Source organism: Myotis daubentonii, chromosome 2 (assembly GCF_963259705.1).
Source record: "Myotis daubentonii chromosome 2, mMyoDau2.1, whole genome shotgun sequence".
Taxonomy (NCBI): Eukaryota; Metazoa; Chordata; class Mammalia; order Chiroptera; family Vespertilionidae; genus Myotis; species Myotis daubentonii.
The window spans coordinates 177926363-177932336 of record NC_081841.1 but is presented as its reverse complement, the minus strand read 5'-3'; the positions used below and the strand labels follow the sequence as shown (position 1 = coordinate 177932336).

The following is a 5974-nucleotide window of genomic DNA, read 5'->3' as shown; positions in this document are numbered from 1 at the left end:
CAAAACCTACTAAGTGCCACGGTGCTAGAGAAGCTTGTGAAGATGAATAGGATAGAATCCCACCCCCAAAAGGACGAGGAGTTTAATGAGAAACATAAGATACAAGAAAGTAATTAAAAATTGAGCAGAGAATAATTTTTTTAAAAAAGAGAAGAGAGAAGATGGGGTGGGCCAAATGTTCAGTGTGAAAACAACAAAGGTCTAGGTTCAAACTGGAATGATAAGGTTTTGATGAATTCCCAGATAAGAAGATTGTTGCTTCTGGGAGTTGCGTTAACTCTCACAAATCACTGTGGCAGCTGTCTTCAGTTAGAGTCAGCTGGCTTCTAAACAGCCGACTGGGTTTTTTAGCTCATTATTTTGGATGCTGAGTAGTACAATAAATATTCTTTGGTCCAAGAAAAGACTTGGAAGTAGCTTTGAGATGAGCAGGGAGCCCAGCATACTGGCCCTCTTTTGTTTTCTCCAAAGTCTCTCTGCCTCAGGGCCTTTGCAGGTAGATGATATTCAGTCTACCCAGACTGCCTTTCCCTCTTCTATCCCCAGCTTCTTCACCTGGCTAACTCCCACTTATCATTTGGATTTCTGCTCAGGCATCGTTTTCTGACTTTCGATTAGCTCTGTGGTTATATCTTCTGAAAACTTTCTGTACTTTTTCTGCATAATAACTATTATGTCTTGTAATTAAATATTTGTGTGTTAGTTAAATTAATGTTTTTTTTAAAAAAAAATTAATGTAAATTCCTGTTTCCCTCTCTCTTCTACCCCCTCTGGCTTTAATTTTCAAAGGATTTCACATGTGCTTTGAACACTATACTACCTCGGCATATAGGAGGTCCTCTATAAACACTAATTGATTAAAAAAACAAACACATATTGCTAATTACTGAGAAACAGGTAGCATTTGGGAGAGTTGATACTAAGAAAGGAAAGCAGCCCCACCCAAGCAAGCCTGGTACTATCAGTTAGGCCCCGGGGTTAACTCCAGCTGGCCTGGCACTCACAGTAGGACATGGTGTTCTCCAGTTGAATATAAACAATTGCACAAGAAGCCAATGTCATTCAAGGTCATCCTGTGACCATGATAGATGAAGAGAAACACAAGATCACTCCATAATCATGTCTGGACTCAGACAAAAATAGGGGTATGGTCCAAACAACACAAATATCTGAACAGCTCCTGTTCTCGCTGATATGAGTGACTGCTGCTTCTTTGCCAATTATAACTTTAGCTTTGCATGTTTCATACCCCCCTTTTTAAAAAAAAAAATTTATATAATAAGAGAGGAATATGCTAATTAGCTGTTATGCCCTGAGGCATAACAACCAAGCACCTCATAACTAGATCATGAATCGGCAGGAGGATGGGCCAGCGAGGTACAAGCAGGCTGTGGAGAGCTACAGGAGGGCGGCAGCAACCTACTGGCACATGGATTTGTGCACAGGGCTACTAGTATATATGTATTTAAATATATTTTTATTGATTTCAGAGAGGAAGGGAGACAGAGAGATAGAAACATCAATGATGAGAGAGAATCATTGATCAGCTGCCTCCTGCATGCCCTCTACTGGGGATTGAGCCCACAACCCGGGCTCATGTGTCTTTGACTGGAATCGAACCCAGTACCCTTCAGTCTGCAGACCGATACTCTATATATTGAGCCAAACCAACTAGGACTCATCTCCTTTTGATATAAAAATTTCATTCATGAAATCGTCCCTACTTCCTCATAGCATTCTGGAACTCCCCCTAATATCACCTAATACAAGCCCAAACCCTATAAGATATTTCTAACATCCTCCTACTGAAAAGGCCATAGTCTCCCATGGTGTGAGATATCCCTCATTGCAATGAGTCAATCAACACAATATTGCCCACAAACCAACTTGACTTTTCTGGAGATCTTTGACTAGAAGGCATGAAACATGCAACATAAAATGGGGCAGAATGGGTCATTTCAAAGAGAGCTTATGGGACTAAAACCAGAAGCTCTTAACGCTGTGACCTAAAATTGAAGTTCTCCATAGGATGTAATAGACACTCAATAGTGTCTATTTTGTCCTGAAGAGACATATGATAAAAAATAAAAAATAAAATAAAATGGGGCAGAAAATTAATGTACAGCAGCTCAAATATGTCTCTCTGTCTAGAGAATTATTTAGAAACTATAAGTATTTAGCTTCAGGTAATTAATTCCATTTTCAAGAGATTATTGAAATGCTGTATTAATATGGGTCATTCAAATTATCAGATCACGAAACATCTCTTTCATACTGGATTTCAAAAAGCAAACTGTTAGGCATTATTATTTTTATAGCATAGTTTCTTAATGCTTTTCCACATATTCATAAATGAAAATCAGTATCTAATCCTTGGAACTGTCAACTAAACTCCATGTGAAGTAATCAGCTAGAAGAGGGAAGCAAGATATGTCTGAATTGCCAAGGTGACCATTCAAAAGACACAGATCACAGCTGGATAATCAAAAACTGATTAAAGTTTTTTTTAATTAAATCTTTATTGTTCAGATTATTACAGTTGTTCCTCTTTTTTCCCCTCATAGCTCTCCTCCACCCAGTTCCCACCCCACCCTCTGCCCTTACCCCTCCCACTGTCCGCATCCATAGGTATACGATTTTTGTCCAGCCTCTTCCTGCACCCCCACACCCCTTTCCCCCCAAGAATTGTCAGTCCACTCCCTTTCTATGCCCCTAGTTCTATTATATTCACCAGTTTACTCTGTTCATCAGATTTTTTATTCACTTGGTTTTTAGATTCACTTGTTGATAGATATGCATTTCCTGTTCATAATTTTTATCTTTACCTTTTTCTTCTTCTTCCTCTTCTTAAAGAATACCTTTCAGCATTTCATATAATACTGCTTTGGTGGTGATGAACTCCTTTAGCTTTTTCTTATCTGTGAAGCTCTTTATCTGGCATACAATTCTGATTGATAGCTTTGCTGGATATAGTAATCTTGGTTGTAGGTTCTTGGTATTCATCACTTTGAATATTTCTTGCCACTCCCTTCTGGCCTGCATAGTTTCTGTTGAGAAATCAGCTGACAGTCGTATGGGTACTCCCTTATAGGTAACTGACTGGTTTTCTCTTGCTGCTTTTAAGATTCTCTCTTTGTCTTTTGCTCTTGGCATTTTAATTATGATGTGTCTTGGTGTGGTCCTCTTTGGATTCCTTTTGTTTGGGGTTCTCTGTGCTTCCTGGACTTTAAGTCTATTTCTTTCACTTGGTAGGGGAAGTTTTCTGTCATTATTTCTTCAAATAGGTTTTCAATATCTTGCTCTCTCTCTTCTTCTGGCACCCCTATAATTCGGATGTTGGTGCACTTGAAGTTGTCCCAGAGGCTCCTTACACTATCTTCATATTTTTGGATTCTTTTTTCTTTTTGCTTTTCTGGTTGAGTATTTTTTGCTTCTTCGTATTTCAAATCTTTGACTTGATTCTTGTGATCCTCTTGTCTGCTGTTGGATCTCTGTATATTATTCTTTATTTCAGTCAGTGTATGCTTAATTTCTAGTTGGTCTTTTTTCATATCCTCCACGATCTCACTAAATTTATCTGCGGTTTCTAGAAAATTCTTGAAAAACCTTATAACCGTGGTTTTGAACTCTATATCCAGTAGTTTGCTTTCCTCCATTTCTGTCATTTGTGACCTGTTGCTTTGTCTCTGCATTTTTTATGCTTCCCCGTGTTGATAGAGTGGCTTTGTGTGTTAGGTGTCCTATAGGGCCCAGTGGCTCAGCCTCCCCAGTTACCTGAGGTGGACACTCTTGGTGCACCCCTTTGTGGGCTTTGTGCACAGTCTTGTTGTAGTCTTGTTGTAGTTAAGCCTTGATTGTTGTAGTTATCATTGGGAGGAATTGACCTCCAGGCCAATTGGCTGTGAGAATCAGCTGTGTCTGCAGTGGGAGAACTTCTGTGCCTAAGACACCCTTCTGGGGCAAGACTTGCTTCAGTGGGGCTTTGGTGCTCACTGAGTCTGCCCCCTGAGTGTGTCCCTTATGGATCTGAGGAGTTGTAATCTGGATGGTCCCAATCTGACCACTAGGTACACTGGCTCTTGGATCTCTAAGGAGGTGCTAATTTAGCCTCTTCCTGAGGCTACCCAGCAGGAGCTACGAAGAGATCTGCAGATTTCCCTTCCTTGTTTGGAGTTTGGAGGTGCCCAGATGAGGCCCAGCTGTGAAGCAATGCAAGCTGCTGTGGGGTGTTGGGCCTTCTCTTGGGTCTGTCTGGCCCAGCTGCAGTTTGTTAGGTAATTTTCAAATTGCAAAGGGCCACGGCATTCATATGCAAAAGCCTCTGCCGCAGCTGGGGTCTCAGGGAATCAACAGGGTGGAGCAAAAAGCTATGGCTGATCCTCAGCCCTGCCCTAAGGGGCCTCGTGTCTCAGTGTCCCAGTAATCTCTGCAAGCATCTCTGAGAGAAAGCCGCCCTCGAGTTCCGAGTTCTGCCTGCTGCCAGATAGTCCAGTTTCTTTCTATATGAGTCTGGGTCCCCAGAGACTTCCTGGAACTGGAGTTCAGAGCAGTCGGGAGCTTGTGACTCCCTCCCGATTCAGAAAGACAGCCACGTCCTCAGTTGCCAGCCCTTGCCGCATCTGCCTCCGTACCTCTGCACTTCCGCACCTCCTCTGGGTCTCAGTGTGCTTTTCTCTTTTCTTCTAGTTGTAGAATTTCCACTCAGCCAGCCTTCCTGTAGTTCTGGATGATGTCCGTTTTGTCTTTTAGTTGTATTTTTGAATTTGTTGTGGAAGGCAGCAATTTCTGGTGTTTACCTATGCCGCCATCTTGGTTTCTCCTAAAGTTCTTTCTTATAAGGAGCCACTCTCCATGCTTCTCTCAACTGCCTCATGTAGACTCCTCCTCAGGGGAAACTGCATTCTATGCTTTCTCTATTTGGTGTTTTGGGTTTTTTCTCATCTATTCAGTTGCCTAAAGACCAGTACCTAATGAATCCCCTCTCCCTGCTTCCCGGAATTGTCCATCTCTTTAGAATAGTGCTTTTGGTCAAACCTGGTGTCATACCAAGAGTGTCTGCCTAATGTTTTGATTCCATTAAATAATCTATATTTCCTGTTGCCCTATGGATCCAAAAAGAACCTTTGCCAGACTATTCTGGAAACATCCTTCCTATGTGTCTCCCACACTTCACTTCTGGTCTAACATCTCAGCTCTTCGCCCATGGGTTTAAGTCTTCTTTCCCATCTCACCACCTTTTTTCTTTGTTTGTTTATAAAGTGCATCTCAAGCACAGCTCATTTAAAACCAAACTCATCATCTGCTCTTTCCCATCTCCAAACTAAGTCCTCATACCCTGCCTCTTTAACTGTAGGTCTCTTGCTTGATTCCCTTCCCATTTCACTTGCCCTTAGCATTAAAGCAATTTTCAAACCCCATCCATTTCTCTTTCATGGTCTCTCCTATTTCCCTGCCCTCCTTTCTATTCCCTTGGACCACTCCCAATGTTTATGTTCATGCTCACAGATGTGCTCATATAACTGACAGCAACAGCCTCTTCTCTCTGCTTGTCTTTCTTCTCTCCATTCAGTCTGCTAGATCATCACCAAATTAATTTCTGCCAAATCTTATTTTGATCATGTCATGCCCTTTTTGAAAGAAAAATTTAATTAAAGAGACATCTACTGATCTAGTTCAGACTCTAGTTTGTAGTTTAGGGCGGCTGTGCCTAGAAAGGAAGAGTGAAGGCTATAGTCCTTCAGTTGACTTAAGAGTGACTTTAAAATCATTAGAAATCATTACAAAGAATGGACATTTTTAACAAAGAATATAAACATCATGATTATGAAAAGTTTTAAATGACAGTAAAATACTTGTAAAATCATCGTAAGTGTTAAATGCAAAATACAAATTGCATCACTGCGTGATCTCAACTTTGTAAGGATGCACACAGATATTTCTGGAGGACTGCATGGAAAAGATTGAAGGCAAATAT

The 5974-nt window shown here is 41.0% G+C and overlaps 1 non-coding gene across 1 annotated transcript; it reads left to right on the top strand.

Annotated features, from left to right (window-relative positions):
* Positions 1-1950: 1950 nt before the first annotated feature.
* On the top strand, positions 1951-2078 carry LOC132229005 (small nucleolar RNA SNORA25). Its single transcript, XR_009451584.1, has one exon. It is a non-coding gene; the product is annotated as a small nucleolar RNA SNORA25 (small nucleolar RNA).
* Positions 2079-5974: the final 3896 nt, after the last annotated feature.